General features: G+C 38.0%; 1 long non-coding RNA gene across 1 annotated transcript; it reads left to right on the top strand.

The window, feature by feature from the left end:
* Nucleotides 1-14,372: 14,372 nt before the first annotated feature.
* Nucleotides 14,373-14,844, top strand: LOC111692392. Its single transcript, XR_002763218.1, has 2 exons — nt 14,373-14,443; nt 14,500-14,844. It is a non-coding gene; the product is annotated as an uncharacterized LOC111692392 (long non-coding RNA).

Raw genomic sequence — 14,844 nt, 5'->3', positions numbered from 1 at the left:
CTTCTTCCTCTTGGGCTTCGCGATCCCCCAGCCCAATTTAACTTTAGCAGCCATGGCTCCGGCTACCCCCGCAGCGGCTGCCCTCTCAGCCAGTGAGGAATCTTTCGCGAACCCTCTCTTCAGAGCTTGATTTGCTAATTTTCTGTCTGCTACGTTTCTGCCCGCCACGTCAGACACTTTAGTGTACTCGATGTCGTGATCCTTGCATACGTTATCAAGGCCGTTTATGCCTTGGTCACCGCGAGCAAGTCTCTTGGCCAACTTCGTGCCGGGGCCACAGAAACGATACCCGGGAATATGCGCTTCGAAAGGTAGCTTGTTGATCATAGAATTGAAAAGTGCCATGTTACCTGTACCACGCACGTGAGCAAACTAAGGTGCGCCAGGTGAGAGCTACCTATTTATAGTCGGTGCACACCTGTCTTTCTGTCAGTATTGATCATGCGCTTCAAGAAAGAAGTTGCGGCAGGTGGCAGTCTCGAAATCGAAAACATCGATTTCGTGGACAACGGCGATAAGCAATTAAAAAAACATGGGCCCCTGCTACCACATAGTCTTAGCCTAAATACAAGTATCTGGAGAAGGTGCTCGATTCACTTGTTGAATACAATCAGTTCAAGGACAACGATGACATATTACCACCAGCCCAAGCTAAATTTGACTCGGTGTTTATCTTCGATGACGTAGCATGCGGTAACCAGAGCCCGATACGTGACTATTTCAGCATGGGTCGACATAAGCGGATGGACTGTTTCTATCTCTGTCAGACTTATACGCGTCTACCGAAGCATTTGGTGAGAGACAATGCCAATGTTATGGTGTTATTCAAGCAGGATGATCTTAATCTCCGACATGTTTATAACGATCATGTGAACACAGATATGAACTTCGAGGATTTCAAACACATGTGCTCCTTATGCTGGATAGATAGATATGGGTTCTTAATGATAGACAAGGATAGCGACATTGCCAGCGGTCTGCGCTACCGTAAAGGCTTTGATGAGTATATATACCTGTAAATGTGTGCATTATCATTAGTCATTCGTTAGCCGTGTATCATTATGGACGCAACCGCTGCCACTAATAACATTATCAAAGCTCGAAAGTCCATCAAACGAAAATTGGAGGCTCTCAAGCGTCATGATCAGCTGGTTGAAAAATCTTTTGCACCCATCACGGCCCCACTTCGAACGATTGCTACGAATATCAAACAAGTATCAACACCTCAGTCGCAGCTGTCGACCTTGCCCGTCGTAAAACAGGAGATAAAGAAGTCCGAACCAAAGAGTGAGATAGAAGAAACAACGAGTAATGCCGATAGCGATAACTATATGGATCCCGACCCCACCGAGAGGGACGGCGGCATCGAAGAATCCAATTTTGACGAGGAATATCTTGAGAAATTCCACGATCTGCCTAAATTCTACATATCCGGACTGGTGCATGATACTAAAGATAGCTTTGACGTAAAGTATAGCATCAGATACAATCTCGACGGAGATTCTAAAGTCAAATTCGTTGACGCTAATGTGCTAATAAAGGATAGCGAATATAAGGGAACGAGGGGCCTCTTTGAATTGTTGTTTAAGAAGCGTCCACTTAAAATTTACACGGGTGGTGATGAAAAGAAATATGCTGACATCATTAGAAATACCAGTGCCAACAGACTGTCTTATGACTCATCGAAGCCGATATCGGGCGGAAATAGCTGGAAATATAAATATGTCATAAAGCCGATTCTTCAAAGACACCGACATCGTGGTGGAGGCAGTAAGCTAATTGGATGTCACAGATAATGCTATCGACTACGTGTACTGGAACGATCCCAACTAACTGGTGGATCGACTTTGGCTTTTAATGGCCTCCCAGGAAGCGGGAAACTCCAATCACGTAAATGAAATGAACAGCATCATCGAGGAGCTTCTGGAAGCCAAATTAATTGCACCACGTGATTAATTATTGATTAGTTTGTGTGGGGTGGCCGTTCAGTAAACATGTCAGCTGTAAAGAGGGATATTGTTAACGAATTACATAAGCCTGCAAGAGTTAATTTTAATAGGCGAAAGGTAGTAATTCACGGGCTAGATGATCTCTTTCAAGCCGATCTCGTGGAGATGATACCATATGCTAAATTCAATAAAAATTATCGTTATATACTGGTTGTAATAGATGCCTTCTCAAAGTACGTGTGGACGGCTCCACTTAAAACAAAATCCGGCGAAGAAGTTGCTAGTGCTATGAAAAAGATTCTCGGTACTGATAGTCGAATACCTCGTAATTTACAGACGGATTTGGGCAAGGAATTTTATAATAAACACTTTCAAGCATTAATGAGGAAATTTAATATTAATCATTACTCCTCGTATAGTAGCAAGAAAAGTTCGATTGTGGAACGTGTTAATCGGACACTAAAATCCATAATGTATAAAGAATTCAGCTTTAACGGTACCTTTCGCTGGTACGATGTGTTAGATAAAATTGTGAAAAAATATAACAATACCAAGCATAGGACCATTGGAATGAAGCCCGCGTCCGTGAACAAGAGCAATGAAAAGATACTTCAGAGTTCGGTTTATAATTATCCAACGGTTACATATTCACGTCTGTCAAAGTTCAAAGTAGGAGACCGGGTGAGAATAAGCAAATACAGAGGGGTGTTCGATAAGGGTTACACCCCTAACTGGTCCAATGAAATTTTCACTGTATCCAGTATTAAGAGGACTGATCCTGTTACATACTTACTGTCTGATGCTCAAAGTCAGCCAATAAAGGGATGTTTCTATACGGAAGAGCTGCAGAAGGTCAAGCATCCTGATGTCTACCTTATGGAGAGGATAGTGAGGAAGAAGGGTAATCGAGTTCTAGTGAAATGGCTAGGATTTGATAACACTCACAATAGCTGGATTGATAAAAATAGTATTGTTTAATTTTTTTTGTTATCTTGATATTGTAAAAAAAAATCATTATTATTAAATATTTGTTAATGTATTATATATTTAATTTTTTATTATTAAGTATATATCACTGTATTTATTTAATTTAATAAATGAATTTAAAAATATATCAGATTTTTATTTATTTTTTAATTTTAAGGGGAAATAGGGAAAATAAAAGAAAATAATTTTAATTAATTATTTTATTAAATATTTATATCATATATACATATATTATACAGAACATATGGAAGAGGTTAAATTTGATTGATTTTGTTTACAAGTACAGGTTCAATAATATAAGATAATTTTTTTATTCTTTCTTGAAATCGGACACGGTCGATTGCGTCATGCATCCAACGCTCGCCACATCTAGCTGTCCTGTGGGCGTAAGCCCAGTGGATTATGTACCGGGTGTTGGTATGATCGTTGAACTGGACCCTCTTTTTGATCGGTGATGTGGACATTACGTATCTTCCTCACAATCTCAATGTACTTGATGTCTTCCTTTAAACATTGGATATTTGCCAGGAATTCATTTAACCTCTTCATATATTCGGCTTCCATATTTTTGTTACTCCACAAATTCCAAATTTGTGGTATTGGCAACCATGCCCTTGCTCACTAGGTATACAGGCTTCTCCTGAACTAGTTTCTTCAATTCGGTAATGTCAGAAGCCGAAATTATTTTTATGTAGCGTTCAGGTAAACTGACTTTGCCCTCTGCCAATGTCACTACTACTCGAGGTCCAAACTGACCCAAGACAATGTCGATGTCTTCTATTTTGTATTTTACATCAACTTCTAGTTGACTGGTTCTAATGAATGGCTTCACTAATGCTTGTTTGTTAATGGCAGCAAACATTTTTTTCTTTTGATAATTGTTTTCGATGTATACTTTCAATGTTCAACGTCTCAAACTCGAATGAGCTGGAGACGTTCCATACCGCTATTTTATTCAATTTGTAAATGCTTGCTCAGCAAAAAATAGATGACCTCATGACTATGACATCATCATCACCATCCACACATTCTGCTCTTTGTGTCTTGCCGACATCCGCTATAGAACCATGTTCTTATCAAGAAACAACAACAACATAATAACTTATCACATTATTTATTACCCAACATTCTTTAATGTTTATACTGCGCTCCAGTCCCCAGACTCTAGACGAACTTGTGGTTTCATGTTTAAAGCAGCCGACAAACAGCCGCACCTGCTTTCATACACCCTAATTTCTCAGACACATTCCACTCTTTATGTTTAGCCGACATCCGCTATGAGCCCATGTTCTTACCAAGTATTTCTTAAAATATATCTAATAAATCGTCACAATATTTATATTAGTGTCACAGATAACTTGCTAACATTCAGAATTATAACCTTGGGGGCTCGAGACTGTTTACTTAGCTCGATTAATATTGCAGTCCGCTTACGTTACCATGTTGCCATATTTTAACTATCGGGTTTCTTATATTTTCTACATTATAACAAAAAGATTGATACCAAGAGGCCGTCGCCACCGCCGCCCCCCGCAGCCCGCTGCCGGCTTCCAGCATCGTAGTCCGTATCCGGCCGCCTGCTGCCCCCTATGACGCAGGTATCCCGCTGCCGCCATCCGGAGCCGGCACCCCGCTGCCGCCCCACACGCCTGCACCCCGCTGCCCCCGCCGCTGCTCATGCATGCACCTGGTGCCGCCTCTGACGTCACGCTCCTCGATGCCGCCTCTGACGTCACTCTCCTCGATGCCGACCTCCTGGTTATTGCCGATGACGGACCACGGCTTCTTCTTCTGCAATCTAGCTCCCCCACCCCCGCACCCCACTGACACTTCTTGAGCGTGACCTTGGAACTGCTGCTGGAGACCTGGTGCCGGCTCCGGACGGCGGCAGCCCGGTGGCAGCCTGGAGTGACCTTGAAGTGCGTTGGTTATCTCCTAAAACAACTACTATAATTGTTTGAATTTCTATGAATTGAATATTAATGGAATATTAATTCTATATCTTTAAAATCTGCAATCTTCTCTCGCTCCCACGCCGGGCCGCGACAAGGGGTCTTTTGCATGCGCTAAGGCTTCCCGCGCGAGTCGCGAAGCGGCGAGGTCCGGGGGGTGAAGCCCCGCGTGGTCGTTCCCGCGTCCGATAACGGTATTTTCGCGACATTTTTCCCGCGTTTTCCCGGGTTAAATTTCGATATCCCGGGGCACGTTGGCTAGGCGCGGAGCCGAAGAGAGACCGTCAGATACCGAATATTGATCCCCGGAATTTCGCTCTGCTAGACGTTTTTCGGGACGTAGAGGTCGTTATTTTCACGTCCGACACCGATTTCCATTCCTCGCGATCGATATCGATCGATTATATACGTGGTATACCTACCTGCTGTATGTCTCTCGATTTGCTGTAAGTACCCATTAAAACTTGAATATTTATTTCTAATTTTAAAACAAATAATAGTACCTAAACCCTATCACCTTTGTATTAATTAGTACATTGCTTCGTTAATTACAATAAATTGCATTCGTATTAGTCCACAAATGTCAAAAGTTGAGAATTATCGAAATAAGTTGGAGCTAGACTTCCAGATCGTTGAATGTTGTTATTTCTCTGTTTTATACCATTCTGGATATTTCGCGGACGATTTTGTGGCAGAATACAGATACAGACAACAAGCTTCACATAAAGACGTTAGTGCAGCGGTGTAAACGGGATAACCTAAGATTTATTTCTTACATATTGCCGCTATTTAATTTTATATATGGATTTATCTTTTTAAACCTTTTCATAAAGAAAAAATTTGTACATTTTCAAAAACTTTTTTCTACAATGTCTAAAAAAAATGCGTTGAAGCTCAAACGGTCAGGAGTGTTCTGTATATTTCAAAAATTTATTGATTGCAATATTTTTATGACAAATCATATCTTATTAACCAGATGTTTTGTACTGGATGTTTCATAAAGATGACACAGGAGGGGTAGGCTTTTCTATTCTTTTTACCTTTTTTTACTTTCTCTACTGAAATGTTTTGAAGAAAACTGACCATTCGCTTTCTGGAAAATCCATATACTGAATGTTCACAAAATTGAGCCAGGTCAGAATTATCGGTCCAGAGGCTTTCAGAAATTTATTGATGGCAATATTTTTATGAAGAATCTTATATTGTAGAACTCAGAAGCATTTTGCAAATTTATATACTGAGTGTTTCATAAAAATGAAACAGTCGGATTAGGATTTTTTCTGATTTCACTACACACTTTCCTACGTTATTTATTGAAATCTTTTAATGAAAATTTATATCGTTACTAACCAGACGCTTTCTTTGAAAATCCATATACTGGATGTTCTACATAAATTGACCCAGGTGAGAATTATCGGTCCAGAGGCTTCTGTATATTTCAGAAATTTATTGATTGCAATATTATCATGATAAATCATATCTTATTAACCAGATGCTTTGTACTGGATGTTTCATAAAGCTGACACAGGTGGAGTAGGCTTCTCTAATCTTTTTACTTTTTTACTTTCTCTACTGACACGTTTTGAAGAAAACTGACCATTCGCTTTTTGGAAAATCCATATACTGGATGTTCCACAAAATTGAGCCAGGTTAAAATTATCGGTCCAGAGGCTTCTGTATATTTCAGAAATTTATTGATGGCAATATTTTTATGAAGAATGTTATATTGTAGAACTCAGAAGCATTTTGCAAATTTATATACTGACTATTTCCTAAAAATGACACAGGCGGACAATGATTTGTTTCTCATTTCACACCTACTTTCCTACATTATTAATTGAAATCTCTTGATGAAAATTTATAGTTTTAGTTACTAACCAGACGCTTTCTTTGAAAATCCATATACTGGATCTTCTACATAAATTGACCCAGGTGAGAATTAATAATAATAATAATTTTATTTATCTATATAGTACAATAATGTTTACTATTTATTACAGGTACATATTACATATAGACAAATAGGAATAACGCTTAGTTCGCTGCATCAGCAGGGTACTGTTCTTCCGCGCATCCTAAACAGAATAAACGATTTTAAAAAAATATATATTTTAAAATAGATGTGGGGACTAAAAAGAAAATATACAGCATATAAAAAAATCAACAAGTAATAGAGAAGTATCTTAAACTTGACTATATAAAAAGTAAGATTTGAGAGATATCCTAAATTTGTAAAGCGACATTGGCATTGACATTGCTGCTGAGGTATTACTTAGATCATTATATAGTTTGACTATATTATGGGAGAAGGACCGTTCAAAGAAAGCGGTTCTATGTCTGGGCATAGATAATAAACCTTTATTTCGTATATTAACATTATGCACGTCCGTCCTAAATGTTATTTTATTATAGAGATACGGAGGAGTTTTTGTAGAAATCAACTTATGATAAAAACAGATTGCATGATAATTTCGTCTAGTTTTCATTGGCAACCACTTCAGACTATTGAAAGCGGGAGATATATGATTATATTTTTTAATGCCGCATATAAATCGGACACAAGCATTTTGCATTCTCTGGATTCTGGATGTATCAGTACTGTCTATACAAGGATTATAAAGAACATCACAGTAGTTAAATTGAGACAAGACCATAGACTCACACAGTAGCATCTTGATTTGCTTACTTAATATATGCCGACTACCATATAGAAGTTTTAGATTTGCAAACGATTTTCTCAACATTGAATTTACAAATGATTTAAATCTCAAACCAGAGTCTAATATTACACCCAGGCTTTTAGCTTCTCTAGTAACAAAAAGAGGTTTATTTTTTATGTAAATATGTATTGAGTGAGTAACTTCATCCAAGACAGTATTTCGACCAAAAAGTAAAACGGAAGACTTAGAGCCATTTAGTTTTAAAGAGTGACCTGTCGCAATAGTGAACAGAGCTGTTAAGTCACTATTAATTTTCGGGCAACAATTAATAGCCTCAGACGGTATAAAAGAGTAATACAGCTGCGTATCGTCTGCATAGAAATGATATTTACAATGGTTGATAAAGGTTTCAAAGTTCAGCGTATACAGAGTATAAAGAAGTGGATCCAAAATAGATCCTTGAGGAATTATCAGTCCAGAGGCTTCTGTATATTTCAGAAATTTATTGATGGCGATATTTTTATGAAGAATCTTATATTGTAGAATTCAGAAGCATTTTGCAAATTTATATACTGACTGTTTCCTAAAAATTACACAGGCGGACAAGGATTTTTTTCTCTTTTCACTACCTACTTTCCTTCATTATTAATTGAAATCTCTTGATGAAAATTTATAGTTTTAGTTACTAACCAGACGCTTTCTTTGAAAATTCATATACTGGATGTTCTACATAAATTGACCCAGGTGAGAGTTGTCAGTCCAGAGGCTTCTGTATATTTCAGAAATTTATTGATGGCAATATGGATATGATGGCTTCTGTATATTTCAGAAATTTATTGATGGCAATATTTTTATGAAGAATCTTATATTGCAGAACTCAGAAGCATTTTGCAAATTTATATACTGACTGTTTCTTAAAAATGACACAGGCGGACAAGGATTTTTTTTATCATTTCAGTACCCACTTTCCTACATTATTTATTGAAATCTCTTGATGAAAATTTATATAGTTACTAACCAGATGCTTTCATTGAAAATCCATAAACTCGATGTTCTACATAAATTGACTCAGGTCAGAATTATCGGTCCAGAGGATTCTGTATACTTATTTCAGAAATTTGTTGATGGCAATATTTTTATGAAAAATCTTATATTGTAGAACTCTGAAGCATTTTGCAAATTTATATACTGGGTGTTTCATAAAAATGAAACAGGCGGACTAGGATTTTTTCTCTTTTCCCTACCCATTTTCCTACGTTATTTATTGAAATCTCTTAATGAAAATCTATATAGTTACTAACCAGACGCTTTCTTTGAAAATCCATATACTGGATGTTCTACATAAATTGACCCAGGTCAGAATTATCGTCCAAAGGCTTCTGTATATTTCAGAAATTTATTGATGTCAACATTTTTATGACAAATCATATCTTATTAACCAGATGTTTTGTACTGGATGTTTCATAAAGCTGACAAAATTTTCCTTTCTCTTTCAACTTTATTTTTACTTACTGAAGGCTTTTAATGAAAAATTGTATTTATACTAACAAGATACCTTTTTGGAAGTGTATACTGTTCCAAAAAATGTTCCACTTCAAAATTAGGAGAAAGTGAAAGTTAACTTATTTTTTTCCCATTTCTGTCTTACCTACGTACTGAAGTCTTTGAATGGAAAATTGTATATTTACTAACCATATACTTTTTTGGAAGTTTATACTGGATGTTCAAAAAATGATCCACTTACAAATTAGAAGACAGTGAACCTTAACTTATTTTTTCCCATTTATGCCTTACTTACGTACGGAGTCTTTGAACAAAAATTGTATATTTACTAACCATATACTTTTTTGGAAGTTTATACTTGATGTTCCAAAAAAATTATCCACTTATGGTGGTCGAAATGGTGGCGATGTAGATTATGGTGATGTAGATGATGGTGATGTAGATCATGGCGATGTAAATGATAGTGATGTAGACGATGGCGATGTAGATGTAGATGATGGTGATGTAGATAATAGCGATGTAGATTATGGTGATGTTGATGATAGCGATATGGATGATGGTGATGTAGATGATAGCGATGTAAATGATGGTGATGTAGATGATAGTGCTGGAGATTATAGTGCTGAAGATTATGGTGATGTAGATGATGATGTAGATGATGGCGATGTGGACGATAGTGATGTAGATGATGGTGATGTAGATGATGGTGCTGTAGATGATGGTGATGTAGATGATGGTGATGTAGATGATGGTAACGTGGATGATGGCGTTGATGATTGAAAAAACATTCGCACAAGATAGTGCTTCGCGAAGCGGAGCCTACGCGGCGCGCAGCACCGCCCGAGGGCCGCAGGCCCGAGAGAAACGTTAAGTCGGCGAAGCCGATTTGCCTACGTTTCTAGTCAATATATATTAAAATCGGGAGCCGCGGAGGGCGAAGCCCCCCGCCGGCCTTCCTTCGTCCGGACGTCGTATTTTGATGGCGATTTTTTGCCGTCTTCGCGGTGAATTTTGAATTTTCTTCAGGCTCTGCGAGGAGCGTGTCCCAATTTTTGTGTGAAACGCAATAGTCCGACACGCGCTCCCGCTGAAATCTGACGGTCGCCGATCGCCTCGAATCGCGCGCGGGTACGGCTTTTTTATTTTTTATTTCCCCTATTTTCTACGATTTTTTATTTAAAACTGTGCCGAAAATAATCGACCGGGTGCCTTCTTCCAACTTTTTATGTACAACTTTCCGCGAAATCAAACACGGGATTCGAAATGCGGCCGTAAATACGTTAAAATGCATTGTCTAGGAAGGCCGAAAAATGTGAATTTTGCCCTATAAAATTCCTTCTCCGCGAGCCTCGAAACGGCGTGCGACTTGGCACTGATACTCAGTCGTTCACCCTTAGTCCTTCGGGGGCATTTTTGTAACGTTTTTTTCGCGTTTTCATATTTAATTTTGCCTTCTTTTTGGAGTCTGCTCGACGACAGACGACCATTTCGCAAGCCGTCAGATTGAAGCTTTAAGACACGCCCACTTGGAGAAAATTCGAATGTCGTTAGAAACGTCAGATTAATTATGTCAAAATAATTTCACGCTAAACGCGAAAGATGTCTGTGGGGTCGCGGCGAACCGGTATTTTACTTTACTAGGCCTTTTTTTAATCTTAATACATTGCTACGTCACGACATATACAGGTATTTCTTATTATTAGGTTAGGTTGTTATTTACATTTTCGCAGCTCTACCGTTTGACATGCCTACGATTACGATACCTGTCCCCGAATTAACGTAAGTACTTGCCCTCTAAGACTGCATAATTTTAAACCAATCCATAGTACCTAAACCCTTGAACCTTTGTATTAGTACATTTGCTTCGTTAATTTACTATGTTGCATTCGTATCTATTACTCCCCAAACGTCAAAAGTTAAGAGTCAGTAGAAATAAGTTGGAGTTAAAGACTCTTTCAAGTCATAGGATGTCGTTATTTATCTGTGTTATCTCATTGTGAATCTTTTGCGAGACGATTTTGTGTTAGAAAAATGCAAATTTAACATTACAAAAATTGTTGATTACTTCAGCTGCGAATGACAGTTAAAATATCAGTACAGATGGATTGTGCATGAAGCAATCGACAGCACAGCGGTAAAAAATGCCCCGTTGTATTCGTAAGGTCGTTGGTTCAATCTCAGACGAGGTACCTAAGATTTTATTTACTGCCGTAATTAAATTTTATATATGGATTAATCTTTTTAAACCTTTCTATAACGAAAAAATATAAAATTTCAAATAGGTTTCTATATACAGGGCGTCTAAAAAATTGTGTTGAAACTCGAACGGTCCAGAGGCTCCTATATATTTTAGTTTATTGATTGCAATATTTTTATGAAAAATCTGATATCATAGTAATCATATATGCTTTCTACAAAGGTATGTACCGAATGTTTAATACAAATGACACAGGTGAACTTTGATTTTACTTATCTTTTCACTTTTCAAATTTTTTATTGAAATCTTTTCATGAAAAGTTTTATAGTTACTAATCAAAGGATTTTTTTGAAAATCCATATACTGCATGTTGTACATAACTGACCCAAGTTAAAATTTTCGGTCTAGAGGCTTCTGTATATTTCAGAAATTTATTGTGGCAATATTTTTATGAAAAATCTTATATTGTAGAACTCAGAGGCATTTTGCAAATTTATATACTAAGTGTTTCATAAAAATGACACAGACGGACTAGGATTTTTTTCTCATTTCACTACCTACCTAAATTTTCAAATAGATATTTCTACACACGGTGTCAAATGTTTTTTGCAAATTTATATACTAAGTGTTTCATAAAAATGACACAGACGGACTAGGATTTTTTTCTCATTTCACTACCTACCTAAATTTTCAAATAGATATTTCTACACACGGTGTCAAATGTTTTTTGCAATTTATGTACAGGATGTTTCATAAAACTGACACAGGTGGACCAGATTTTCTCTGATTCATTTTGTTAATTTTTTTATGAAACCTTTTGAAGAAAAGTTGTATATTTACTGACCAGCCGCTTTTTAGAAAATCCATATACGTACTGGGTGTTCCAAAAAATTGATCCACATCTGAAACGGGCAATTTTTCCCCTTTTCACATTTAACTTTGTTTTTATTTACTAGTCTTTTAATGAAAAATTTTATACTTATTAACCAGCCTTTTTGAATTTTTATACTGAGTATTTATTACCAATAGAACGAAACTTTCCTTAATGTTCTTTCCTTTTCTATATTTTGTACTGAAGTCTGTAATATTTTTATGAAAAACCTTATACCCGACTAACCAGGTGTTTCTTGCAATTTATGTACATGATGTTCCATAAAACTGACACAGGAGTACCAGATTTTCCCTTATTTATTTTGTTAATTTTTTCTATAAATCTTTTGAAGAAAAGTCGCTTTTTTAAAAATCCATATACTAGATGTCCTATAGAGTTAAGGGCAGTTTTATTTCTTTTCACTTTTAGCTTTGTCTTTATTTACTACAGTCTTTTAATGAAAATTTGTATATTTATCAAGCAAATGTCTTAATTTATTTTTTTACCATTTCTGTCTTACCTACGTAGTCTTTGGATGAAAAATTTTATATTTACTAACCAGATGCCTTTTTTGGAAGTTTGGAAGAAACTTTTCTTATTCTTTTCTCGAGCGGGGCCTACTCTTTTTTGATATGATACTTTTATATACAGGGTGTTTAAATATCAAAGTACAGGGTATTTCAAAATATGTTATATCTACTAACCAGCGAGGAAAGCACCGCGGGCCGAAGGCCCGACAGAAAGGTCAAACTCCGCTTCAGCGGAGTTTGCCTGCCTTTTTAGTCATATATATTAAAGCGTGTAGGTTACTCTCGCGCGCACGCACGCGCCCGAAAAAGGGCCATTTTGCACTAACTAAGGCTCCGCGAGCGAGCCGCGCTGCGGCGAAGCGCACGGGGCGAAGCCCCCCGCTTTTCTTTCTTCATCGGAACGTCGTATTTCGACGGCGATTTTTTGCCCTCTTCCCAGTGAATATTCGCTTTTTCGGGGGGTCCGCGCGATCGACCGCGGCTTTTAGCGGGGAAGTGAGACGCAGATACTCGGAAACGCCCTCCATCGGAAGCGTTTCGGGGTCGATTTCTCCTACCGAGGGCTTTTTTCCTGGGAGGGATCGGGACTTCCTTCCGCTTTTACGCGAAAGTTTCGTCTTTTCCGAGCGTCTCGGGCGTATTTTTGCTGCGTACTTTTTACTTTTTAACGCCGAAATTAGCTTTTCAAAAGGGGTCTACATCTCGCGTCTCTCTCGCCAGACCCCGATTATTTTATAAAGCCCGGATTATTTCGGCGAAAACGCCGTTTTCGCGACGGCATAATTTTTTTCCCTCACTCGATCGGCCTTCACTTTCTGCGCGAGGACGAAGCCCTGGCCTTTCTCTCGGCGTACGTACCGCGCTCGAGGACTGAGGAAGCCCGCGTTGGCCCCCGAGACGCCTTTCCGGCGACGCGTCGCGACGATCTCTCTCTTCTATATCTCCATCAACCTTTTTTAGGTCGAATGTAAGAAAATTAAAGACGAGCTTCATGGGTAATAAAAATGCTTATCAAGCCATGGGCGTCTCTTCGCGGCGGGGACGAGGAGAACCTACTTTTCCCGGCTTTTACGAGACATTCGTGCAGCTCCCCCTGTCCAATTATGTATCGACGACATTCCCATACCTCGAGCTTTCCGAAAAAAATTATATTCGCCCCCCACAACAGTTCCAACAGGTTCTAAGTGATCATACTTAACCCTTAAAATTAAAAGTTCGCAAGTCTGAACCACTGTCAGACTGTCAGTTTAATGTCACAAGATGGCCGCCATTCCGTTAGTCCTAGGAAAATTGAAAATTTTCAACTTTCGTGCGGCGATTTGTGTAAAAGAAGCTAAAGTGGGACGATTTCTATTGTTTTCGATGTGTCTCTGAACCTGTCGCAGGTTTTTTTTCCACAAAAGGAAAATTACGTTTAACAGGCGTTCCCATGAGGTACGTGGCCCCACGTTTGCTTTGTGACCTGGATTGTCGGTTAAGTACATTCTTCCAACTTAACTTATGGATCGGTAAAAACACTACAAGTTTTAACAGAGCCTTTACCCATTCCTTCAAAAATATAATAACCCCTGCACTACAAATCTGCGATATGTCTAAACAAACAAACCTAACAAACCTTGAACATTTATCTCTACGTTTTCGATCACTGACGATTGTCGAATCGCTCTCCATCTGTCAAGTCCTGTCATCTGTCGAGTAAAATAAACCTGTGTATTGAGAAAAACCACTTCCAAGTTTGCTCAGAATACAAATAAGTATCTGCTCCGAGGTGTCTTGCAAAAACCCTTTCTGCAGGTATAGTATATATATATTTTTACCCGGCCATTGGTAGAATCTAACATAAATTTTAGTTTTCCAGTTACAACTATGCAATGTGGAAGTTTTGTGTTTTACAAGAATTCACCACTACATTACCTACACTTCTACCGAGGAACCCAGGAAGCCACCAGTTAAAGTGATTAAAGGACAAGTGATTTTCGCGAGTGCAGGTTATAAAATTGTGAAATTTCCCTTGAGGTTAAAGGTTTCATTGATACGGAACCTGTCCCAAAAACTTAGTCTTTTTTTATTCAAGTTGTTTATTTTTCACAGCAGGGATATGTGATTATTATTTAACCATTTTCGCCTTCCATGTAGTAACTTCAACTGCACTAATTCTAAGAAAACTATGGCAAATAAAGTTATTCCAAACTACA

This window comes from Anoplophora glabripennis, unplaced genomic scaffold (genome assembly GCF_000390285.2).
Source record: "Anoplophora glabripennis isolate ALB-LARVAE unplaced genomic scaffold, Agla_2.0 scaffold1444, whole genome shotgun sequence".
NCBI lineage: Eukaryota > Metazoa > Arthropoda > Insecta > Coleoptera > Cerambycidae > Anoplophora > Anoplophora glabripennis.
This window is presented reverse-complemented; position numbering and strand designations above follow the sequence as displayed.